Raw genomic sequence first — 14361 nt, 5'->3', positions numbered from 1 at the left:
CACCTGCCGGGGATTCAAACCCCAGGCATTATGAGAAAAAGCATAATTTGCCTGAATTTTCAGAGTCGGACCCTGAAAGGTTTTTCAACCATTTTCAGAGATTGGCCATGTCCATGAACTGGCCAAAGGAAGAGTGGGTGAAAATCCTACAGGGAAGACTTAGGGGTAAAGCACAAGATATTTTTATAAATATGCCTGACGACGAGTGTTTTGAATATGATAAAGTCAGGGAGCGAATTTTGCGGGCATATGAAATTACGCCTGAAGCTCACCGCCAAGCTTATCGCAACCTTGCCAAATTATCTGGCATAAAGGTGTATTACTTTCCAATAGTTCTTGATCAATACAATGATCATTGCTGTCTTATATGTGCTGTCAATCTGCTGTATGGTGTCTATTAATCTTGTTTAAATTACTAATCAAGCTGTCAATGTAATCAATCAGAGCTTTAATATAACAATGTGCTTTAATATACTTACTAAGCTCTCTCATCTCATTTTTCTCTTGCAATGTATCTTTATCATTTATCAATTCTGATTGAAATTACCTACTTAAAATTATCTGCTAGATTAAGGACCTGCCCGAAACGCTGCGCGTACTAGTGGCTTTTCAAGAACGTAAATACTGTACAATCCAATGTATTCTCACAAACCCAATGTACCTTCTTGTATATATAAATAAATAAATAAATAAATAAATACATAAATAAATAAATAAATAAATAAATAAATAAATAAATAAATAAACCTTAGGCCTACTCACAACCAACCGCTCACTGAATTTGTTAATGATCAAATTAGATTGTTTGATAAATGGATTCGCTCGGCGAAAGCCGAAACATACGAGGCTCTCAGGAACGTAGTTTTAATGGAGCATTTTATAGATATTATGCCAGAGAATGTTTCACATTACATTAGAAGTAGGATAGAGGTAAATTCTAAGATAGGGGATTTGGCCAAGATGGCAGAAAACTACCAATTGGCGGGCAAAAGGCCCAATAAAAATAATTATACCCCACAGAGTAGCAAAACTTATACCCACAGCCAGTCCAGACCAGCTCATTCTAACTCTTTACCTAATGCACCTTCTGTTTCAGACATAAGTAACCCTGTTAAATTGTCTAACCCCACGACACCTAAGAGTGAACCGAAGGGTAATTCTGTTAGTAATGTCTCTTCTCCCCGACGTTTCTGTGGTCACTGTAAACGTCCAAACCACACTATTAGCCGTTGTTGGCAACTGTACCCAGAAAAAAGACCCAATGCTCTAGTTGTGACACAGGGCTTGAGGCCTTCGGAAGGGTTAGGGAGTAAGACCTCCAACCCACAGTGGTTGGACTTGCTTACCCCATTCTTATCAAAAGGGAGACTACTTTTGTCTGAGGGTTCTTCCTGGAAGGACGTGGTGATCTTCCGAGACACCGGTGCCATCCAGACTGTAATTTTAGAGAGTGCGTTGCAAGGTGCCAACACTCTCGACACTGGAGAGGTGGTACTGGTCGAGGGTGTCACTAGTGATACTCGAGCAGTACCCCTCCATAAGGTTACCCTGGAATCTGATTTCCACAAGGGTGTTTGTACAGTCGGAGTCACTTCATACCTACATTTCCCTAATGTTGATTTAATAGTTGGTAATGATTTAGCAGGGGATAAGGTAGGGGACTCTAGACTGCCTATTATGTTGCCTACCACTAAGGTTTGCCTGGATCCACCCGCCGCAGAGGATAATGTTGTGTACCCTGCGTGCACAGTGACCAGGTCTATGGGACTTAAATGTAAGGGCAGCCCTGTGCTTGCCAAGGTGGTAAATCCCGAGGACACGAGGAACTTTCCGAGTGGTGAAAACCAAGTGGACCTCGCGGACACATTCATGGCCCGACTCGATGACGTGGCCGAGGACATTGTGGAGAGCCTGCCACCGCCACCTACCGAGAGTAGTGGAGAGGTGGAGGAGAACACTGTTGAGCCTCGGCCAATGGCATCTGACCCAGGCCTAGATGCCTCCTTGAGTGAGTTACAGAAAGCTGACCCCACTCTAGCAGATTGTCATGAGACAACCGTCTCTTTGGAGGAAATTGTAGACGCAGCAACTGGGTACTACTTCAATGATCGGATTTTGATGAGAAAATGGAGACCACAGAGTGCTCCCTTGTCAAATGAGTGGGAGGTAGTCCACCAGGTTTTGTTGCCGACCTGCCATAGAGAAAGAGTTTTGGCAGCTGCTCATGATGATCCTATGGGGGGACATCAAGGTATTAATATTACGTATCACAAAATTTTAAAGTATTTTTTCTGGCCCAAGCTGAAAAGCGATGTGGCAAAATTTTGTAATGTGTGTATTGTTTGTCAACTGGTTGGGAAACCAAACCAGACTCCACCTAAAACTCCTCTAAGGCCTAGTGTCGTGCCAGAGGAACCATTTTCTCATGTGGTAATGGACTGTGTTGGACCATTACCTAGAACTAAGTCTGGTAATATTTACCTAATCACGATGATGTGTATCACTACTCGTTACCCAGAGGCTTTTGCTGTAAGGAACATCCGAGCAAAAACTGTTTTTGCTCGTATGTTGCAATTTTTTTTCCACTTTTGGACTGCCTCGGGTTGTGCAAACTGACAATGGTACTAACTTTAAGTCTGATATTTTTTAACAATTTTGTAAGGACCATGGAATAACTCATAAGGTTTCCTGCCCATACCATCCACAGAGTCCGGGGGTAATTGAACGTTTCCATGTAACTCTGAAGCAGATGTTGAAGACATCGTGCGAGAGTTCCCACACCTTCTGGGATGAGAATTTACCGTATGTTTTGTTTGCGGCTAGAGAGGGATTACAGAGTTCTCTGGGTTGTTCTCCTTTTGAGTTAGTCTTTGGCCATAAAGTTCGTGGACCCTTGCAAATGTTACAGGAGAATCTGTTAGGGAACGTAACGTTAACCGAAGGTTCGGCTTTCTTTGCGCAACACCACCAGAGACTCAAGGATTGCAAGGCGGCGGCACTAAAGTATCTTGGGAAGGCCTAAGAAAAGATGAAAGAACGAAACGATGCTAAATCTAAGTTGCGGGTATTTCAGCCTGGCGACCCTGTCCTGGTATTAAAGCCTCGACTAGGGAATACTATGTCCCACAAGTACGAAGGCCCCTACATTGTGACTGAAAAGACTGGGGACCTCACGTACAAAGTGAGGCACTCTGACAAGCGTAACCAGGTAATGCTCGTACATGTAAATCGGCTGAAGAAGTTCCAGGGCCCCAGGCCCATTGCACTAACCAATGTTTCCATTTCCAGTGAGGGAGGGGATGATTGTTCTGGGGACCCAGCTAATCTCATTCTCAATAATTCTAGTTCTGTGAATGCTGTGGAGGAGGGACTGTCCCATTTGCAGATGGCCCAACGTGAAGAGGTGCAGTCGTTGGTTGATGAATTCTCCAGTCTGTTCGGGGAGGTCCCGACCCAGACTGATGCCATTTGCCATGATGTCGAGTTGATGGACTACACCCCCATTCGCCTTCAACCCTATCGGATGAGTCCAGAAAAGAAGGCCATCGTACGGAAGGAGGTCGACTTCTTGCTCCAGCATGGCCTCATCCGGCCGAGCCAGGGCTCTTGGTGCTCGCCCTGCCTTTTGGTCCCCAAACCAGACAGCTCCTGGCGATTATGCACCGACTATCGGCAGCTCAACAAGGTGATCATTGTGGATGCCTATCCGCTGCCCCTCCTCGAGGACTGCATCAACGAGCTGGGAAACGCCAAGTACGTCTCGAAATTCGACCTCTCGAGGGGGTATTATCAAATTCCACTCACTGAACGTGCTAAACATCTAACTGCGTTCGTGACACCCGTGGGTGTTTTTGAGTATCAAGTGTTACCGTTCGGCTTGAGTAATGCCACTGCCACGTTCCAGAGACTCATGAACTCTTTGCTCGCTAAGGTGCCAAATTGTCGGGCGTATTTAGATGATATCGTGCTCTTTGACAGTAATTGGGCTGACCACATAGCTAGGTTACGCCAGTTGTTCGCAATCTTGAAAAAGGCAAATCTTATCTTAAATGCAAAAAAGTGTCATTTTGGCCAAGGCACAGTGACGTACCTTGGTTATGAAGTGGGCCAAGGAAAAGTGTTACCTCGGCAAGATAAAATCAGTGTCATTCTGGAGTATCCAGTGCTAAAGTCTAAAAAGGACGTTCAAAGATTTATCGGTATGTGTGCGTACTATTGACGCTTTTGTCAGAACTTTTCCAGTGTTGCCACTCCTCTCGCAGACTTGTTGCGGAAGGCCATTAAATTTAAGTGGTCATCAGACTGTGCAGAGGCATTTAAAAATTTGAAATTGATCTTAGCGTCCACCCCAGTGCTTGCTAGTCCAAGGTTCGACCGACTGTTTAAAATTCATGTTGACGCGTCTGACTCGGGTGCTGGTGCAGTGTTGTTGCAAACTGGGGATGATCAGGTGGAACACCCAGTATATTATTACTCTGTGAAATTTGACAAGGTGCAACGCAATTATTCAGTGGTAGAAAAAGAGGCGTTGGTGCTAGTGTTAACATGTAAAAAGTTTGAAGTTTAATTCATAGGTAATATAGTGGAAGTGTACATGGACCATAACCCACTAGTCTTCCTGACTCAGATGAAGGGGAAGAATAAATGCATCCTCAGGTGGGCATTGTACTTACAGGACTTCAATCTGTCTATTACCCACCTCCCAGCAAACACAAATCATCTACACAACGTTCGCCTATCTCTTGCCATAGGTGTGGGAATGATTTGCATTGAGAATGGTGCAGGAGAGCCTTTGAGAAACTTTTACTCAAAAAATCCAAACACAAAGGTTTAATTATAAATTGTTTTTCTACAATTATTTTCTTCCAAATGTAAAACAAATAGTTTTTACATGTTTAAATATAAAATTTATGGTGTTTTTTTGTAAAATTCATTAATAAATTGTGAATGATATATATTGGCTGAGTGAAACCTTTATAATCCATTTAGTTATAATTTGAACAGAAAAAAGTATTTTTCCAAATTTTCTAAAAATTGCTCTTTTTAACACAATTTGACTCCTTATACATTCCACTAAACACTATATCATGTTTAAATATATAATTTATGTATTATTCTCTAAAATAATTTATATAAATTATATAAGTTGCTGGAAAGTGGTGTTAAGGATTTTGAAAACATTTTGTTGTGTTAATATGTTCTTATTAACTATGTCTCAAGTTCACAGTTTATCAAACAAGAATATTAACATTCGTCAACTCTTAAAATCTTATATGTTATCTTGCTGGTGCAAAAAAGGGTGAATCTTTAGGAACAGCTATAGTATCTATATATCACAAATGGTGTTTTCCCTAACTCAAACAATGTAGGGTTTATTATTCTACACATATTTCTAATGACTCTTAGATGTTTACATTCTCTGAAGTATAATTGTGAAGGCTGTGTCCATCACTCTCAACACAGATTCTTAAACTCGTCTCTGCAGGTTCAACTATATAATTAGTTTCCATTTTGAATTTCCATGGACATTTGTATCCAAAATGAAACCAATGTGGTTTCCTTCAGCGCCTTCAGCCAGCACATTTGCTCATTCATTTCCACAGATTCCAACAAGGTAGGGGATTTACAGAAATTTGTATATTCATATTGTTATATATTAAAAATATGAATGCAGTTCAATATGATAAGACAAATACATGAGTTTATGATAAATTCGTTTTCTGTGATATACCATTGATATGCTCTTTTTTTCTTTAAACGGCAGACTAAACTAAAGTGCTCACATCAACAGATTTGATGTATAAATGGTCAACGCTCAACAGAGTTAGTATAAATGTATTAGTATAAATCTTACTTGTCTCATTGTTAATTCACATTCAATGTCAACTTGTGGTTTTGATGTGGCACGTTTGGCCAAGACACCCCACCCCATTATGCACCCCATACCCATCTTGTGGGCGGTTGTGGAAAGGGTTACAGAGGCACATAATGGGCTCAGGGACTGAACCCCACAATTCATTTAGCTAAGCAAGTTACAATCTTGATGAGCTAGTTACAAAATTCAATATAAGTCATCACATCAACAATGGGTTCGAGATCGACCTCAAGTACAGGTTCTAAATTAAGCAACTGACATATGTGGAGAGCTAGTATCAAAATTTATATGTTTGTCCTGCACACCGTCCCCCATCCAGTGGGCAGCGGTGGATAGGTTACAATCACTTAGTTGTTATCTACAGTTAGCAAACTGGGGATATTTGGCTAAAATTTCTGGTAGCAGATCATTTTGAATGAAATATTGACACATCGCTGGAACATTGGTTATAGAATTGTCTCTAAATTCATGTATCTTTTCGCACTCCATCACATAGTGACGGAGGGTGTGCGAATAATTTTGTTGACACAGTTTACATTTGGTCAGGTCTACATCAGCAGATAATGAGAATTCCCAGAGATACTTGTAACCGAGTCTAAGCCGAGCAGTAGTAACATCTAGAAGTCTGCTGATTTTATTGGATGATCCATAGATGTGTGGCTCCTCTTGTATGATATGTATGATAGATGGAATTACTAGTTCCAGTTTCTAGGCAGGCGATGAGTACTCACAATAACCTTAATTAAGCGTCAAAACAAAAATGTGTATACTCTTTTTACTCTCCTGACCTTAGTTCTCGAGCTATGTATTTCATTTTGGTACCAACGTGTTCGCAATAACATTCTCTAGAAGAAAATCAGCAAAAACGGTCACCAAAAGTTATATGAATACCAGCACCCAATAAATACCTACGTAGATGACTCGCCGTGAGTGCCCAAGAGCAACAAAATGTTTTTACTCTTGGGATTGTTATCACTTCCACACTTGTCCTACAGCGTTAATTTTGGTATCAATGTACTCGCAATGAAATTCCCAACACGGTGATATGAATATAAACGTAGAATAATGGTCGCTGCCCACCCGCAAGAGTGTGGGAAGTGGCGGAACTGTTACCCAGTATTGGTGACAAGACGACACATGGGCGATACAGTGCTTTGAAAGTTTATAATTATATCACTGTCCTGACATTATTATTGTATGTACGTCATTCATTTTTGTGCCAATGTTTTCGCAATAGAATGTTCTATGAGCCCGTAGGTAAAAAAGAGCAACAAAGCGTAAGATAGAATAGCACCATATATAAAACAACGCTGGTACATATCAGTGAGCGTCAAACACACACGAAATGTGTGTGTTTGATGGTGGTCAAACGATGTTTGATGTGTTTGATCAGGTGATGTCCTGATCCGCATAATTAAAGTATGAATTATGTTGAGAAAAAATAAGAAAAAAGGGAAAAAACAGGGGTGGGAGAAACATGACAGAAAAAGAGTAAAAATACAATTTGGTCAACAAAACAGCATTGTTTAAAATAAAAGATATGGATTGACATTTTGGGGGTTAGGTTGGTAGGTTACATTGAGTTAATTAGGTAGTACTTAGTGTTTATCTGTTATAGATAGGAGCTGCCTGGTATGGGCCAATAGGCCTTCTGCAGTTACCTTTGTTTTTATGTTTTTGCCCTGTAACCTAAATGGTTAGAGAGGCACATATATGGGCTTAGGGACTGAACCCCACACTACATTTAGCTAAGCTGGTTACAATCTTGATGATATAGTTACAAAATTCTGTATAAGTCGTCACATTATCAATGGGTTCGAGATCAACCACAATTTCCTGAATAGATATAACAAAGGGGATATTAATAGGGTATTAAAATTGTCAACACAAGATAGAACACGAAACAATGGGTATAAATTGGATAAGTTTAGATTTAGGAAAGACTTGGGTAAATACAGGGTCAGTAACAGGGTTGTTGATTTGTGGAATTTTTCTTAACTTATAAATTTATCTTTATTTATCTTAAACTGGTTGGGAGAGGTACAGTTTTTAACATAATTGGGAAGGTCATTCCACATTCGAGGTCTCTTGATTTGTAAAGCATTTCTAGTTTGACTAAGTCGTACTCTTGGAATATCAAATAGGTATTTGTTTCTGGTGTGGTGCTCATGGGATCTGTTACAACCTTCTAGGAAGCTTTTAAGGTCAGGATTGACATTACAGTGCAGCGTTTTATATATATAAAATACACATGAGAGTATGTGCAGGGACTTAATATCTAACATATTCAGAGATTTGAGTAAGGGGTCCATATATACTGCCCGGTTGCCTGAAATGCTATATAGGCCTACTATAGTGGCTTTAGGTATTGTATGCACTAGCTCTATCTATAAATCCAACATTATGTTTGTAAATCAACTATGTATGTATGAAAAAAAATGACTAATACGTTCGGCGAATGACTTTGACTTCAACTTCACTTTGACTTCGTTCATGTCATCGTATTTTCCGTAATATATAAAGGTTATGACAATGCAATTATATTATTGTGTGCAAATAAGTTTGAAATTTCATGTACCCTAAAAATATTAAAATAAAGAATAAGAATAATTAAATAATTGTTGTAGTAAATTGTCACACGTTCATCATACGCAAACGAACACACAGTTTGGAGCGTCAGTACAAGACCGCCGCCATTTTAAAACACGGCTTCGAATGTAAGTAATGTTTTTCTCGTACTAACACTGTGTTAGACAATAGATTTGGTCTTGAATTCACAAATTTAGTTGTTACATCTGACAGAGTATGTTAGACGGTGTAATGCTGGTCCATGTTAACGTATTTGTGGGCTTGGTTGGTTTAAATGTGGAGGCGAGGCCTGGCAGTGCTGGTGTATGTGGAGGCGAGGCGAGGCCTGGCAGTGCTGGTGTATGTGGAGGCGAGGCCTGGCTGTGCTAGTGTGTATGTGGAGGCGAGGCCTGGCAGTGCTGGTGTATGTGGAGGCGAGGCCTGGCTGTGCTAGTGTGTATGTGGAGGCGAGGCCTGGCTGTGCTAGTGTGTATGTGGAGGCGAGGCATGTACAACACTCCCCAATAGGAAGAAAACCCACTGGGTTCTAGGCTAGGTTAGGCTTATCTGTAATAATTGAATTAAGCCTAGCAAAGCCTAGAACCTAGTTCAGTAATTTAAAAAATGTTGTAACTTGAAAAATGCCATTCAATACATTACACAATTTAAATATTTTCAGGCAATCAACACAACCCTCATGTTGGCTAACCCTCTCTCATGTTGGTCAATAATTTAATTATTTTTTTATGGAGTAATCTTTGCTGTTGAAATGTAGTCTTTTTGAGACTACATTTCAAATGTAGTGTGTGTGGAGGCGTGTATGTTAGGTATTACCTAATATACACGGTGTAATATATCTATCTGTGTGAAATAGATTAAATCCATTTATTTGATATTCAGCTAATAGTTCTGTATTTTCTACATTCATCCATGTTTTGGTAAGTGCAATAATATGTATTGTTTCATTGCAGATTAGAGATTCAAGATAGTTCTAGATTTCCGAAGTACTGAAACGCGCGCCATACAGGCTTGGTGGATCTAGGTGCAAGGTAAAATTATTTACATTTACTTTTGTATTTATGTTTTGTATTTATATGCATATATGCATTTATATGCATTATTCTATAGAATAATAGATCTCGTAATAATTTTGCAAAAATAGTGGCATTTACTATTTTTAAAAGATTATTAAAAAATTTACTGATATGGTGCATTCGGAAGGGCGAAGAGGGAGAACGGCCTGTTGACATAGCTCGGGTGCAGGGGGGGGGGGTTGTGTAAAAGCCTGGTTTGTGCCTCGGAGAGGCTATGGGATCCAGTAAGTTCAGTAGAACTTCGGTTTCAACCCTTTTACCCTGTTGTAGCTCAGTCGATTAAGGCAGTGTCTGGGATGCTCCCGGACGCAGGTTCGAATCCTCGTCACGGCCCTTGTGGATTTGTTCATTTGATGCATCACGTTATTGTGATCTGTGTGTGTAATTCTTCACTTGCTACAGCAACAGGAATGTGTGTGTATGTATTTGTGTTGTTGAATATGACCGAAAGTGTAAGATTAATGATTCTAACACAAATCGTCTGAATATTTGTTTTTCTTCACTGTCGAGAGTAGTTAAAAAAATTTACTCGAGTTTATTTTCACACTTTATTTATGGTCCTTAAGTCCCTCTCCTTAATGCTGCTGCTGTTTCTCGCATCTTTGCATCGCTTGTATGTTTGGGGGTTTGGCCTCTTGCTATATATTGATTCCATTTGTGTGTGTTTGGGTCTCAGGCCCTCTCGCAATTTCTGTTGAACAAACCCCTTTTCCTAGTTCTGCATCTCTCCTTTGGTACAAATTTTGTTGTGCTTTTATCATATATTTCACAAAACTTGACATACATTTCATTTACTTCATGTCCTATCAGCAAGTGTTTGTCAAATTCTTTAAGGAAAGTTTATCATCCTGATTGCAGATCTCTAGCGATATTATGTCAACTTCTTGTGGATTCGCAATCATTATTTAATTTACCTTTAGGTGTTCTTTCACCAGCACAGCAACACTGTACCTCTCCCAACCAGTTTAAGATAAAAACTAAGTACTAACTAATTAACTCAATGTAACCTACCTTACCCCCAAAATGACAACCCATGTCTTCTATTTTAAACAATGCTGTTTTGTTGACCAAATTGTATTTTTGTTTTTTTCTGCAATGTTTCCCCCCCCCCCACCACTCTACCACCACATTGAGTTTAGTAGCTCTGTGCACGTCAGGTGCTGTTTAATATACAGACCTACTCCTCCATTTGACCTAGTTTCTCTATCACATCTATATCACTTTGTGCTTTAGCCCTGGTGGAGCTTGGTCCACCAGGCTGTTGTTTGGAGTGGCCCGCAGATCCACATACAGTCTGCATATGATATACAGTCTGTTGATCAATTAAACTACAGTAGTTAGTTTTTATCATCCGAATGCACCAATATGTGTTCATTCTTCCCAGATGAAGGAACTAGGTAATATTCATCATCTGAATGCACCATCTGATGCTTTAACACACTCATGATACACGAGAGGTTTAAAAAACTTTTAAAACTTTTAAAACTTTTTGACCTATGTATTTAAAAGCAATTCTAAAGTTAAAAAGTGTAGCATAGGCCCCTCGCAGAATGTTCTTAATATGATCCTCAGGTTATAGTTTTCTATCTAAAACCACCCCTAGATCTCTTTCTTGATCAGAATTCTTTATAGATCTCAGTGGCTCGATCATAGAAACTGCTCTAAATCCTTGTTGGCCTGGATTGTGGAGGTCATTGGTCTCTATAAAACTAGTAATCTGACTCCTGATCACTCTCAAATAATTTTATTATGTGGGATGTTAGTGCAACTGGTCTATAATTCTTTGCCAATGCTTGTGTTGTGTTGTGTTGTTTTGGTAGTGATGTGCAATGTGTTGTTTTGGTAGTGATTCGTCCAGTTCTGGTAGTAGTGCGGTTGTTGTGTAGTGTAGTACTTGTGTGCTTGTTAATGACTTGTATTCCAGTCTTGTGGGTATCTCCTTTCCCCTACGGGCCAACTGCTTTGTTCTTACCTAGCATTTTGCTTTGTTTGGGTATGAATGTTTGTGTGCCGTATATTTTGCAAAATTTGCCATATATCTCATTATTTACTCCTCTGCCTAGCAACAAGTCTGTCTAATTATACTCATTAACTGTTTTTCAAAGTTCCCCATAGTGTCCTTTATTGAAATCGAGTTCATGAACCGTTTCAATGTTCTTATTTTCTTCTAGATTATATCTTAAAGTATATTTAAATGTTATTGTTATTATTGTTATTAAATGTTATTGTGACATTGCATTGCAATTGAGCTATGTTGTTTACCATACCGTTCATTTCGTGAGTATAAGTATAGATGCCACACTTGTGACAGGTAAAACCATGCCTTTTTTGAAAAACAGCACCGTCTGTTGCACGTAAGAGCAACCCACACTATATTATGTTGCGATATTATTTCAATATTTCCGATTGTATTGATAATTTGAATTTTCATAGATTTCAATTTATTTTCATTTCGATTTAATAATTTTGTGTGACATTGCATTGAAATTGAGCTGTGTTGTTTACCATACTGTTCATTTCATGAGTATAGTTTATTTTTTTATTTTTTTCATTTCATTTTTTTAGCTGTTCTTATTTTTCAGTGATGGGAATATCAGATCATTTGATGTTCCCAATTTTCTGATGGAAGCATCAGACCATTATAGAATGCATCGGATGAGGTAGTTTGGAATGGTGGGGAGGACGAGAGGGGGGTATGGTGGGGAAGACGAGGGGACAGAGGAGAGGGTAATGGTGGGGAGGACGAGGGGACTGGGGAGTTGGGGATGGTGGGGACAGGGGAATGCTGGGGAGGACAAAGGGACAGGTGAATGGGAGATGGTGGGGGAGGAAGAAGGACAGGGGAGGGGAAAATGGTAAGGAGGACGATGGGACAGGGAAGTGGGAATAGTGGGGATGATGTGGGGACAGGGAAGTGGGAAGGACGAGAGGACTGTGGAATGGGGAATAGCAAAGTGAATTATAATTATATATATTAATTAATTCTTATAAATTTCCAGAAGCCTGTATCAACACCCACACTAATGCAACTGAAAGAGATGTTGAGACAAGTATTGCTGATATGTTGAAGAACGCCCCAAACAAACTCGGTGGAAACAGATACAAGGTAAAGTTTGCCAATTTGCTGTAGTCTAATTCAATTTCTTTTTAGTAATCTTCGAGAACATTTATGCTATGAATAAGATAAAATAATGTAACTGATTTTGATTTATTTACTATTTATTATTTATTTACCGTTATTAGTATAATAGATCTCGTAATAATTTTGCAAAAATAATGGCATTTACTATTTTAAAAAGCTCGGGTGCAGGGGGGGGGGTTATGTAAAAGCCTGGTTTGTGCCTCGGAGAGGCTATGGGATCCAGTAAGATCGTCCTTCCTTTCCTCCCTAGAATCTGGATGTAGCAGGTGCTCAATTGTCAAAAGTGAAAAATTGGTTTTGTCTTCCGAATGCACCATTTCTGTAAATTTGCTAATAATCTTTTAAAAATAGTAAATGCCATTATTTTTGCAAAATTATTACGAGATCTATTATACTAATAACGGTTTGATAAAATACAGTAGACTGCCTACTGGATAATAGTTCCAGTCCACCTGTAGACAGGGATCTCACATCAGCTTGTATATTATACAAGGATAAGATTTGATAAATTCAGTTATTTGACTGAACACTGGCTCTGTTTAAATCAGAGATTTAAACATACATAGTCTAACCTAGCTCCATAACTAACAGCCATTAGCCATTCATGCACAGCCATCAGCTGGGCCATAGACCGGCAATTTTGCTTTTTTCCCAAGCCGGTCTGTTTTTTTTCGATGCCTCAGTGGCCCATGCACAGGTCCGTTCAAGGGGATTAAATAGCCGTTCTATGGCCCCAGGGTTTGTATTTTATCAAACTCTTATTAGAATAATAGATCTCGTAATAATTTTGCAAAAATAGTGGCATTTACTATTTTAAAAAGCTCGGGTGCAGGGGGGGGGGGGGTTATGTAAAAGCCTGGTTTGTGCCTCGGAGAGGCTATGGGATCCAGTAAGATCGTCCTTCCTTTCCTCCCTAGAATCTGGATGTAGCAGGTGCTCAATTGTCAAAAGTGAAAAATTGGTTTTGTCTTCCGAATGCACCATTTCTGTAAATTTGCTAATAATCTTTTAAAAATAGTAAATGCCATTATTTTTGCAAAATTATTACGAGATCTATTATACTAATAACGGTTTGATAAAATACAGTAGACTGCCTACTGGATAATAGTTCCAGTCCACCTGTAGACAGGGATCTCACATCAGCTTGTATATTATACAAGGATAAGATTTGATAAATTCAGTTATTTGACTGAACACTGGCTCTGTTTAAATCAGAGATTTAAACATACATAGTCTAACCTAGCTCCATAACTAACAGCCATTAGCCATTCATGCACAGCCATCAGCTGGGCCATAGACCGGCAATTTTGCTTTTTTCCCAAGCCGGTCTGTTTTTTTTCGATGCCTCAGTGGCCCATGCACAGGTCCGTTCAAGGGGATTAAATAGCCGTTCTATGGCCCCAGGGTTTGTATTTTATCAAACTCTTATTAGAATAATAGATCTCGTAATAATTTTGCAAAAATAGTGGCATTTACTATTTTAAAAAGCTCGGGTGCAGGGGGGGGGGGGGTTATGTAAAAGCCTGGTTTGTGCCTCGGAGAGGCTATGGGATCCAGTAAGATCGTCCTTCCTTTCCTCCCTAGAATCTGGATGTAGCAGGTGCTCAATTGTCAAAAGTGAAAAATTGGTTTTGTCTTCCGAATGCACCATTTCTGTAAATTTGCTAATAATCTTTTAAAAA

The 14361-nt window shown here is 39.5% G+C and overlaps 1 long non-coding RNA gene across 1 annotated transcript in view; it reads left to right on the top strand.

Annotated features, from left to right (window-relative positions):
• Positions 1-9392: 9392 nt before the first annotated feature.
• The window catches only part of LOC138370708 (uncharacterized), a 7632-nt gene continuing 2663 nt past the window's right edge, over positions 9393-14361 (top strand). Inside the window, exons 1-2 of the long non-coding RNA XR_011230223.1 lie at positions 9393-9492; positions 12537-12643. This is a non-coding gene — a long non-coding RNA (uncharacterized lncRNA). The remainder of the gene's footprint in view (positions 9493-12536; positions 12644-14361) is intronic.

Source organism: Procambarus clarkii, chromosome 33 (assembly GCF_040958095.1).
Source record: "Procambarus clarkii isolate CNS0578487 chromosome 33, FALCON_Pclarkii_2.0, whole genome shotgun sequence".
Lineage (NCBI taxonomy): Eukaryota > Metazoa > Arthropoda > Malacostraca > Decapoda > Cambaridae > Procambarus > Procambarus clarkii.
Note: the sequence above shows the minus strand (reverse complement) of the source record. Positions and strands in the feature narration are given on the sequence as shown.